This window comes from Anastrepha ludens, chromosome 2 (assembly GCF_028408465.1).
Source record: "Anastrepha ludens isolate Willacy chromosome 2, idAnaLude1.1, whole genome shotgun sequence".
Lineage (NCBI taxonomy): Eukaryota > Metazoa > Arthropoda > Insecta > Diptera > Tephritidae > Anastrepha > Anastrepha ludens.
In genome coordinates this window covers 3247116-3259727 of record NC_071498.1, presented here as the reverse complement: position 1 = coordinate 3259727, position 12612 = coordinate 3247116, and the positions used below count along the sequence as shown (strand labels likewise).

Below are 12612 nucleotides of genomic sequence, written 5' to 3'. Positions count from 1 at the left end.
CGAACGTATAACTATGCTGAATCGAAGTTTTTCCCGCGATGCCATTCAAAATGCAGGATTATTGATGCCCCCCAGTTTGTTCTTTCAGAGGATTTTAGAACCAATTTTCCAGGAAAGAATTCGCTTAGCCTTGTGCCATTATGTGATGCTAGTACAGATAATTTAGACTTTTTATTCCTAAGCTCTTTCGTTTCACTTGGCGAAGAAGAGCTCGCCGTCTTATTGTAGACCCTCTAACTTATCTATCAGCTACCTGGGCTGCATAACTCTCTATACACCCCAGAAATTGCAAAGTACAAAAAGTTTAGAAAATCTCGGCTCTTCTTAACTAGCACGAGTAGCTATCGATCGACCCTCGTAACTTGAATTAATTTAATCGTAAAATTTTATATTCTGCATACATTGGATTAGCATTTATTGCCCACAACATGTAACTTTTTTTTGTAATCAAAGGCTTATCGCTTCCAACAAAAACAAATATTTAGCGAGACAAAACATAGTTAATTTCATTGCTTTGTATTGCTGTGCTCGGCTCTGGAAGCTTCGAGGTTTCAAAGTTCACATTTATTTACCAACCAGATTACCAATAATGCGTTTATGATGGGCTTTATCAAAATCGGCTACTCAGAATGAATGGCGATTAGCAGCTAATAAAACCAACGATACAATATTTTGCTGAGCATAGAAATAGCATTTTAATGTAATAGAAAAAAAAGAACTTCATTGATGTGAATACTTGAAATGCAGCATAAAAGTTAAAAGCCTAAAGCATGTTTGCATACAAATTTGAGCATTCCCTATGAATATTACAATCTTACACTCGTAACCCCAATTTAATTTGCGAAGCATTAAACTGGTTGCACCATGGCGTATAAATGACGGATACTAGGCATGTGCTCTTTCGCAAAAACAATGAGTACATCTGACTTCCTCTGCCTGCTTGACGTTGTTTGCCTATTTGCTTTGCTGCTAATTTTTTGGACGTTTTGAATTGCATTCGCGCCCAATTTGCCACAAATAATCGATATTTCCTGCTTGCTTGGTCGCCAGCTGCTCTGCTGCTTGCCCAGCCCAATTTAATTTACTATCCTTTGCCAAGTGACACCCATATTTTACGCCCATTTGAGTATGTTTCTGCCTTTGTGTTTCCTTTTCTTTCTGTTTCACAGCTGTTATGCTTCACTTCAAATAGTCCTTTACTCTTGTTAAACAGCTGAGCAGCCAAGTGGGCGAAAATGAGTAAATGTATGTATAGGAAAAACCATTTGGCCAACTCAAGGCGAATCGTCGGGTGTCTGCGATTGTATTACTTCTCACATATCAAGTGTGACTAATCGTTTCACTTAGTGAAATGACACGTGTTTAACGAATTTACTAAAAATATGTTATATGTTATATGTACATACGAGTATATACATATATTTTTTGTTTTGTATAAAAAGTAATCAATTCTTTTTATGAAATATAATATTTTATGCTTAACAAAATACTAAAAATATTTTTCTTTTGTTTCATTTTTTGTATAAACAATAATCACGGTTTTCTATATTAATAAAAAAAATTAAGTCTTTTAAAATATATTCATTACTAAATATAAATATTTTTTACTAAAATATTATTAAAAAATAATAGTACCAAAATATTATTAAAAAAATTAACAAAATATTAAAAATATTTTTTTTTTGTTTTTGTATAAAACATAATATTTTTTTAATAAAAAAACATTAACAGATTTTTAATTATTACTAAAATATTTATTACTAAAAATACACTATTTCTTTTTTTGTTTTTGTTTTTTTTTATAAAAAATAGTATTTTATATTTAACAAAATATTTTTTGTATAAAAAATATAATTTGTTTTAATAAAAAAAGCATTACAAAATTAAAAAAAATGTGTTTTTAAAAAAATGTCTTGAAATAATAATGTGCTGTTTTCCTACTTGCAGCTATAAATAGATTATCATGTTTGGTAATGCTAGAGCAAGTAACACAACGCGTATTTAGGAAAAGTTATTCCAAAATAAAATTGAAGGATTAATTTTGTGCCACCTTGTATACAATTGGCCTAACCACTATTATTACGTACACTCTTATTGCGAAATTATCAACACACCACTTTTTTTAATATTTTTCATACTGCAATATAAAAGCAAAGATCAAATTCTGTACAAAATATAATCAGAATTTAAAAAATTTTTTTGTTGTTGAATGTGAATTAAAAAAATTTCTTTTCGCATTTTTGCAATTTTTTGTTGTTGATAGTGCTAGTTGTTTTCTTTTAAAAAAATTCGAGCAAATAAGGTACGGAAGAAGAGGTGTGACATCTGAGCGAGAAAAAATGTCAAAAACCAGTCACCGACTAACATTCGTTGCGTACGGTCACTATCTCTTCCGCTGTGTAATATTTGTACTCTCTTTGCATTCATATTCGTTTACCTACGTAAACATATTAATAAATCAGCTTAAATTGCCCGTGTACAGTTGCTTACGCGAGTGATCTCCGAGGGTTTAGTGTTATTATATAGGTGTGAAACAATGCCCCTTGGGGCATCCCCACCTATGGAAAATAGGTTCGCCCTACTTTCCCCTGGTGTTCATAGCAATCGTAAAAAACCCAACAAAACGCGATAATCATACCCCGAACTACCTCCAATTGTTTTTGCGAAAACGGACGATCCTAAATTTATTGTGATAAAATGAAGTGAAGAAACAAAACCAATATCCAATTATTCCTGCTTTGCAGTTCACAAAGCTATATTAGCTGTCAGCAAGGACATAATTTCCATTTCTGAGTTGCGTGATGGAAGCCTCTTAGTGCTTACTAAGAATAAAAAATCGCTGAGAAATTCATGTCTTCAAAACTTCTTCCCGGTATATGTTTAATTAATGTAACTTATCAAACAAACTTAAACTGTGTAAAAGGCACCATATTTGCCCCTTTCTTAAACAACCTAACCGATTCAGAAATCGTTGATGGCTAAAAAATGCATGGCGTAATCGCTGCATACAAATTCTAAACGAAGTCATAAGACACTCTAATTCCAACTGGCGCAATACTTCTATCATTCGACAGCTACTCTCTGCCAGAATAAAATCGACGTCGCCTGGAGGAAAGTTTCTGTTCGTCCATATTATCCAAACCCAATGCGATGTAAGTCATGCCAATTACTTGGTCATACTTTAAAATCTTTCCACCTGTGCCATATGCAGCTTACCACCACATGTAGGGTCCGAATATTCTAGAACAATGTGTGCAAACTGCGCTGGCGTCCACCCATCATTTGCAAGCAACTGCCCAAAGTTCGTACAAGCTAAAGAAATACTAAAAATTAAAACAATAAATAAATGCAGTATGCGCGAAGTAGCAAAAAAATATAATGCCTCTACCACCTCTAAACTCTCCGCCTCAACACTCTCTCAAATCATCACAAACACTTCTTCTTCTGCAAAAAGCACAATCATGCAAAGCAAAGAATTGACAACTACCAATAATTCGACAACAACCCCGTCTTCTCTTGCCACCGCCTCCACTAGTTCCTCCCATCCCACATATTCTCAAATAACCGCAAACACAGCTCCCTCAACTAAAAATTCAATTATACAAACACCTAAAGAATCGATAGCAACACAAAATTCAATATCATCCCATTCTTCTACTTCTATAGTTTCTACTACCTCTTTCATTCCCTTAACACACCCTCCTCTAAAAACCAGCTTCTCAGCTGATTCCATCGCAAAAACAAGTACAAAGAGCGATAATCCCCCTTTGTATTCATTTCCAAACTCTAACAATATAAATTCAACAGTTTTCAACATTCTTAATACTAAACCAATTTATACTAACAACTATGATTCCGTTTCTCAGACACAGCTCACCTCAGATTGTGATGACGAAATGTCTCAGTTCTCTCTAAGACAAATGACATTTCACCACGCGTCAGCTAGATTAACCTTCTCAGACGACTCGCTCAGCTCTGCCTCGCAAAACTTTGGTACGTAGTCAAGTCTAGCTTAATCTTCCTCTCTACTTAGATCAGTTTCCTTTCTTTCTATCCTTATGTTCTCAATTATACAATGGAATATCAATGGCTATTTCAACAACTATATTCACCTTGAAATCCTCATCAATTCTCACTCACCTGCAATTATTCTCTTAAGCGAAACTCACCTTCCTCACAATTACGCACCACATACACCAAGGAAATATATTTGTTACTTTCACAATTTGCCCAGTATTAATACAAATAAACAAGGCACAGCGATACTAATAAGGCGAAATATTACACACACAAATACCAATCGTATCAAATGTATCTTCCATAGCGCTAGAAGTTGACTTGCCTAAAAAAATTGGTATTGCCGGCCTATATATCCACCCTACACAACGCATTGTTTCGAGTAATATCTTAGGCATCATAAAACAACTTCCTTCTGATTTAATTATGGGCGGGGATTTCAATGCTTGGAGTACAATTTGGGGTTCCGCGTATACCAACTCAAGAGGCGAATGTATCGAAGATGTTTTAATGTCCTCAAACCTTATATGTCTAAATGACAGGTCTGCAACACACTTCTCCACCCGGAATTCCTTCACTACTGCCGGTCTAACTTTGTGTTCTGCTTCGATTGCACCACTATGCTCATGGCAAGTCTCTAACTCTCTTCACGGTAGCGATCATTATCCGATCACCATCCAACTAAATGCCCAAACTCAATCCACATTTAAGTCAAACGCTAAGTTCATCCTAGAATCAGCCGATTGGGCGAAATTTAGCACTAAATGTATTAATTTGTGTGAAACTTTACGTGCTTCCAGTAACGTCAACCAAGAGGCAGCCAATATTTCAAAAATTATTCGAACAGCAGCACATCACGCTATACCACAAACTTCACCAAAAAGTAGCAAGAAAAGGATTCCTTGGTGGAACTCTCAATTATCCCAACTTCGTGAAAACAAACAGAATAAATGGCACGAATACAAACGCTTTCGCACTATTTAAAACTTGGTAAGCTACAAAAAGGCAAATGCTCTTTTTAAACGCGCCACCAAAAATGCCAAGCGTACGAAGTTCGAAGAGTTAACCGCTAGCATAAATCCTAACACTAAACCCCGAAAAATATGGCATGATATTAAAATGCTCACTGGTTCAGGTAAGCAAACTACTTTCGCCCACATTAACTCCACAAATGGCGTTATCAGTTCTCCACTCGAAATAGCCAATTATTTTGCCTCCTTCTATGCTTCTAACTCAAACGACGCCAGTTTTTCAAGCAACTTTTGCTCGGCAAAATACAACTGTCTAAACGACCAAGCAAACATTACAAACAATTTATCACCTGCTGCCAGGACAATCGAATCGAAAATCACTATTAATGAATTGGAATTCGCGGAAGGTAAAACTTCTGGAAGGTAAAACTCCTGGGTTTGATCGAATTTCTTATCCTATGATTCAAAATTTACCCACTTGCATGAAATGCAGACTAATTAATTTGTATAACCAAATCCTTAACTACGGCTTTAACCCTCAAGCGTGGAAAACTTCCTATATCGTACCAATTTTGAAACCCAATAAACCTCCTACTTCTGTTGAAAGCTATAGGCCCATCTCTCTGTTATCATGCCTGGGTAAACTAATGGAAAAACTGGTTGCAAATAGGTTGATGTGGTATATTAAGAACAACACAGTTATTAGTTCTAACCAGGTTGCATATAAAAAAGGCAGTGGCACAATTGATGCCCTTTTGCATCTTGACTATGTCGTCACAAACGCACTCTCGTCAAGAAACCATGTTTCACTTCTAGCAATCGAATAGGAGAAGGCTTTTGACCGAATTGGAGTGCATATCATTTTGAAACAATTAACTAAGTTGAAGGTTGGTTCCAAAATTATAAACTTTGTTAAAAAAGTTTTCTCACTAACAGAAAATGCAGAGTGAGAATAAGGGGTTTTGCCTCAATTATTGTACATCTAGAGAATGGAACGCCACAAGGGTCTCCACTCTCCGCGCTTCTTTTTATAATAGCGTTCGATGAAATTGCCAAGCTGTCAGCGAACTATCCCAGTGTAGAATGTCAGCTCTACGCCGACGATGTTATCTTTTTCACGAAAAATGCTAATATTCTTTCAGTCTCGCGTATTTTCGAAAGCATTCTCCGAGACATAATGACATGGTCCTCAACCTCAGGCACATCAATTTCTTTCGAAAAATCTAAAACTTTGCACATTTGCAAAAAACCTAGTTGCTCTGGGTTGCCTACACAATTTTTTGGCCATTCCATAATGCCAGTAAAAGAAATAAAAATTCTAGGTGTAATTATAGACTCTAAGTATAAGTTTAAAAAACATTGTAAATACATAAAAGATTGTATTATGACACGGTTAAATATAATTAAATACCTATCTTCTAAGAAATCTTTTGTACATCCGTCTTCACTTGTTCATGCATGCAGAGCACTCATCCTATCAAAAATCGATTACGGCCTTCCTATATACGGAAACGCAGATAAACGCTAAATTAGCCAAATATCATCGCCTTATCACTCTGCGATACGCAGGATAATTAGAGCGTTCCCAACTACACCACTTCGAAACTTGTTTGCGGAAACAGGTTTGCCAAAGATTCCAGATCGGATCGAAGACAGTACTCATAAACTTTTACCAAAACTCCTTTTCACCTACAATGTCAATCTTATTAAAGATTTCAGAAACGCATCTTTAAGAAAAGGCATCCTAAAATTACGTCGGTTGTAGCCAAATGTTTGAGCTTGCAAAGAAGACTTGAAGTGCCGTGTACCATTCGCTACCGCACAGCTGAAACGCAACTCCATGGACGATACGCAATATTCCATTTGCTATTAACACGCTGCAGCGACCAAAAGAACATACAGCGAAGGAGATTTATAAAGCACTGTTTACATCCGAAAAAGAAAAGTACTCCAAACAGGGATGGAATTTTATATTTACAGATGGATCAAAAACCCAAACCTCAACATCTTTTGCTGTCACAAAGGAAAACGGGGACTCGATCAAACATGGTTTTTTGCACCCAATATGCTTTTACAGCAGAAACAGTGGTATTGTTGGAAGCCTCCATTTATGCCAAACCAATTAAAGGCAAAATAATTATATTCACAGACAGTCAATCTTGCATCAATGCCATCGGTTGTCCAACACACGATCAAACTCATATAAATACAATTAGAAATATTCTCATAAGCTATCCAAACAAAATTAAGCTAATGTGGTTTCCAGGTCATTCGGGGATTACCGGCAATGAAAACGCTGATGCCGCAGCTAGAAGCGTTTGTAATCTACCGTCAATACTTCATAAATGCTACTCTAAAAGTGACATCCTCCTAGAGATTACAAAACAACGGCGCATTTATCTGTTAGATAACTGGAAAAACTACCAACACCACTACGCTTTCTTAAATCCATCTAGATCAAAGATAACACTTCCTTCCGACCTTCCATTAAAAGTTCTCAAACCGTACTCGCGCCTACGCCACACTATTCTCGCACATGCACACCTCCTCCAACGTACGCTGCCAGCCGATTGCCCCTTTTGTGACGAAACCGCAACCTTAGATCATATTCTACAATCTTGTCGAAATCTACACACCTCCAGACCACAATTCTTTTGATCCTCTCCCGCACTGGATTTTCTTAAAGAGCCATCTGCAAGTAATATACTGACTGTCTACAAATTTCTAAAAGCCAACGACTTGTTAAGACGGATCTACCATTTACCTTTGTTTATTTTATTTAGTTATAAGCATTTAAATATGATAATTACTTAACGTTAGACCTTATTTAAAGCACATTTACATTTTTTGTTATCAGATAGCCGATGGCCCATGCTGCTAGTGCTGCTGCCTTCTTATATTTGTAAAACTTGTTATTATACAAATTTAATAATAATAATAATGTCAAAAATCAACGGTAGTTTGTAGTCACTTGAAACTTGCATTTCACTGAATTTACTGAAATACAATGGACTATAAGACTACATATCCAGAAATTTTTTTAAGATTTTATTTTATTATTTAAAAGTTGAGTTTTTGGATGAAATTTGGGAAAAATTGTGTGCAAGTTTGAAATTTTACGTTAAATGGTTTTTGTTGTAATATGAACTATAAGTAAAGTCAGGCATAATCTATTACACTGTGCGACAGTGATTTTATACTTTTATGGAGACCTAGTACAACTTGTAGGTATAGTAAAACTAAGAAAAATGGTATAGGAGAAATTTCCAATACACCCCCAAAATCTCGTTTTATGGCCATAAAACCGTTTTTCAGTAGGTTGATGTAAAGAATCACTCCTAACTTCGCCAATTTCCATCTGATTTCGAATTTGTTTTTTTAGTTCGAAAGAACAAAAACAAACCTTTTTGAAAGTGTGTTGACAATTTTTCTGAAATGACAACTGACGAGACTGTAGACGGAAGTATTTGGAATTTTTTTCTCTATTTTTTCAACTTTGACATAATTTTTACGATATTATCCGTTATTGAGGATTTTGTTTAGTACACTACTGTTATATTAAATTTAATTTTGCGTCGAATGAGTTATATTTGACTGTAATTGAATTAAAATTAAAAGAGTTGTGTGAGTTTTAAGATTTTATTTTATTTTTTTTCTAATTTGGTATGTAGGTATAACTTACGCTAAATGGGAATAAGGACGTGTTTTGATGCGTTATTATAGATACGTAATATTTATTGGAGTATATATGTATACATAAGAGTACACTGTACTGCATATAACAGAACTGGTTAGAACTGACGAAAATACCTGACATTTTATAGCACATTTTTTTTCAATAGAAATATGGAAAAGCTGCCAAGTGTACCAAAGTTCACACTGTACATTGATTAACAAAAGAAGTTTGTTATTATAATTTAACCTTATTAAAACGTCAAAGTTTTATTGTTTGTTTCATTGAAATTCAAGAGACATAAATCAAAACGTTGCCAGAAAAGTCGAATTTCTCAATATGCTCGGATGATGTGGCATCATCAGCCTTATAATAAACCAGATGATTGTTATTTTTATAAAACGGACGTAAACGGTCATCATTAAAAAACTCGAAAGCACATAAAGTATGCTGATGTTGCACCTGTTAAGAACCCCGTAGTCTTGGACGATATGATTGACTCAACTGCAGGAACTGAAGGAAGTTCAACTCATTGCTGATGATGATCAAACTGATAACAATAAACCTGATGATGAAGAGTACTTTCCGTCTGGTTCTAAGTCTTCAGAACGACACATTGTATCAAATTCAGATTTTCAGGATCTTTCTCGTGATTTACTTCTATCGGGAAGACAATCTGAAACGCTCGCTTCTCGATTTAAACAATGGAATTTAGTTGATGACGACTTCAGATGAATGATGATGATCGAATTTCTTACAGAGAAGTATTCAAAACTGATGAAGAGAATGACAAATGTACCGTACCATACTAAACTCCAAAGGGCCGTTTCCAATGCATTTTTAAGTTTGGAACCAGTTCCGTTGTGTACTGCACCGTACCATACCGTACAATGCTGCACTGCACAATACTCCAATAAATATTATGTGTTTATAAAGACACTTGTGATCATTTTTATGCTTCGATGCCTACATACCAAATTAGTAAAAAAAAAGAAAAAAATCTTAAAACTCACACAACTCTATTAATTTTAATTCAATTACAGTCAAATATAACTCATTCGACGCAAAATTAAATTTACTATAACAGTAGTGTACTAAAATAAATCCTCAATATCGGATAATATCGTAAAAATTATGTCAAAGTTGAAAAAATAGAGAAAAAATAAAAAAATTCCAAATACTTCCGTCTACAGTCTCGTCAGTTGTCATTTCAGAAAAATTGTCAACACACTGTCAAAAAGGCTTGTTTTTGTTCTTTCGAATTAAAAAAACAAATTTGAAATCGGGTGGAAATTGGCGAAGTTAGGGGTGATTCTTCACATCAACCACTGAAAAACGGTTTTATGGCCATAAAATGAGATTTTGGGGGTGTATTGGAAATTTCTCCTATACCATTTTGTTTTTCTATAGCCACAAGTTGTACTAGGTCTCCATAGAAGTATATTTAATTTTTTTTTTTGTCACACAGTGTTATCGTTTCTTTTTATTTATTCGTACAATTTTATTGCAATTATTTATTTTTCACTTAGTATTTTCTCATCTCTTTTACAGGCAATAAAACTGTAAACTAGCGAATGTATCTCAACGGAATTTGGTAAGTTATCTACCCTATCGCTAAGCACACATTTAATAGTTATGAAGAAAAGGGATCTATAACTTTATTCCTCAATCGCACAGTCTTAGCTCATCTTGAAGAAACATTTTGGTTAGCGGCGTGCTTTACTAATGGGAGTACTACTAGACCCCTTAGGTCTAGATTACCTGGCACGTCGATCGAAAAAAGTCCATTAATTTAAGATTAAAAAAATCTTGTATTCTTTAATTTTTTCCTGATTATTATTATTATTTAATTATCTTAGTACTACAACAAAAATACTTAACGATAATAGTTCGTACTTGTCTATATAATTCATTCGGTGACAATTAGCAAGATGATGAAGAATCAAAAGCTAAATAAATTGGATTTTTTTAATTCTTTCAAAGTTCTATGTGTAGCAGCGTAAGAGACATACAGTGAGTCAATAAAGTTTAAGTACACCTTGTTATTTCTTACAAACACTAAGAATTATCATAGTTATGTTAAAGAAAACTTCATGCAATATCTTTGTATCATTAAAAGAGTACATTGTTGTCATGAAAACCGATTTTTTTTTGTTGTTCCCGTTATACATTTTAGATGCATACGTAAAATAACCCTCAATGAGCGCTAAAATTACGCAAAAAAAGTTTAAGTACAACACGCAAATATGTATTTTTGCGTTGTTGTTTTTGTAAAAATAACGGATTTAAATTTGTTTGGGTTTTAGCAAATAAGTGTGGAAATGCGTTTGAAGCATTTTATTATTGATAATTTGTACATTTGTATACAGGCGCTAGTTCAAAGTGGACGAAATGGGAAAAGGTAAAGAAATATCGATGGAAATAAGAAAACTGATCATTAAATTGTATTTGGAAAAAAAATTATTGCGTGAAATTGGAAGAATTGTTGGAAAAACACATTCTAGCGTACAAAATATTATTAACTTTCACAACAGCAATGGAAATGTGCAAAAGAAACCACGTTCTGGTCGTCCAAAAAAATTTCCGAACGGGAAGAGAGATATATTTTGAATGCCATCAAAGCTGATCCCAAAAAATCTGCTCCAAAAATACGTGATGAATTGCTACAAGGAACTGCAACAAGCGTCAATCCTCAGACCATTAGAAATGTACTTCATAAAGCTGGTTACAATGGAAGAGTTCCACGTAGAAAACCTCTAATATCACCTATTAATAAAAAAAACGTTTGGATTTTGCAAAGGAGCACTTAGAAAAGCCAGATTCCTTTTGGGATAACGTATTATTTAGCGATGAATCTAAATATAATATTTATGGACCGGATGGAGCGACAAAAATATGGAGAAAGGCTAATGAGGAGATGCAGATAAAAAATTTAATACCGACTGTCAAACACGGTGGCGGTAACATAATGATTTGGGGGTGTATGGCGGCAGCTGGTGTGGGTAAAATGGTCTTTATTGAAACTACTATGGATAAGCATTCATATCTAAGCATTTTACGTAGCAACTTTAAGCAAAGTGCAACGCAATTGGGGCTCGATGAAAATACATTTCTTTTTCAGCAGGATAACGACCCCAAGCACACGTCATATTTAGTTAAGGAATGGCTCCTTTACAACTGCAAACAACTGCATACTCCCCCACAATCACCGGACCTAAATCCCATTGAACATGTCTGAGATTTGTTAGAAAAAAGAATTCGGAAACATAATATAACCTCAAAGGGATCGCTTAAAAATGCGTTATCAGAGGAGTGGGGCAAAATCGCAGAAAATGACACTAAAAGGTTAGTGAGAAGCATGCGTAGACGCTTACAAGCTGTTATCGATGCAGGTGGAGGACCAACAAGATATTAATTTATTCCACGTTTTTTGTTTTTGTTCTTTTTTTAATATCACTACATATTATAAAACAAAGTCGCTTTTTCTGTCCCTATGTCCCCTTATACGCTTAAATCTTTAAAACTACGCAACGGATTTTGATGCGGTTTTTTTTTAAAGGTAGATTGATTGAAGAGGAAGGTTTATATCTATATAATGTGAAGAAATATATAAAGGGGGCGTGGCAATCGGTCAAAATGTGGCAAAAAAACATAAATTTTTTGTTTTCACGGCCATAAATCATAAACGAATCAACCAATTAAAATGAAACTTTCTTGAAGTTTAACTTTGAAATATTTACTTTCATTCTGTATCAAAAAAAAAAATTGATTTATTTGTTATTTAACCAAAATTGTTTAAACAAAAGCAGCTCTTTTTCCAAAAAAAGCTGTTTGTGTGTTTGTTCGCTGTCAACCGAATGAAGCAACAGGCGTTAAGCGATAATCTCACCACACCTCATTAATGTTGAATTACATCGTATGGTGACGTATGTATGTATGTATTTACGAATC

At 34.5% G+C, this 12612-nt stretch overlaps 1 protein-coding gene across 4 annotated transcripts in view; it reads left to right on the top strand.

Moving 5' to 3' along the window:
- Positions 1 to 12612, top strand: part of LOC128861987 (transmembrane and coiled-coil domains protein 2) — a 132576-nt gene that overhangs the window by 74679 nt on the left and 45285 nt on the right. For all 4 annotated transcript variants that reach the window (XM_054100361.1, XM_054100379.1, XM_054100370.1 and 1 more), the window contains one exon: positions 10213 to 10255. The gene's annotated coding sequence lies outside the window, so the exon portion shown is untranslated. The remainder of the gene's footprint in view (positions 1 to 10212; positions 10256 to 12612) is intronic.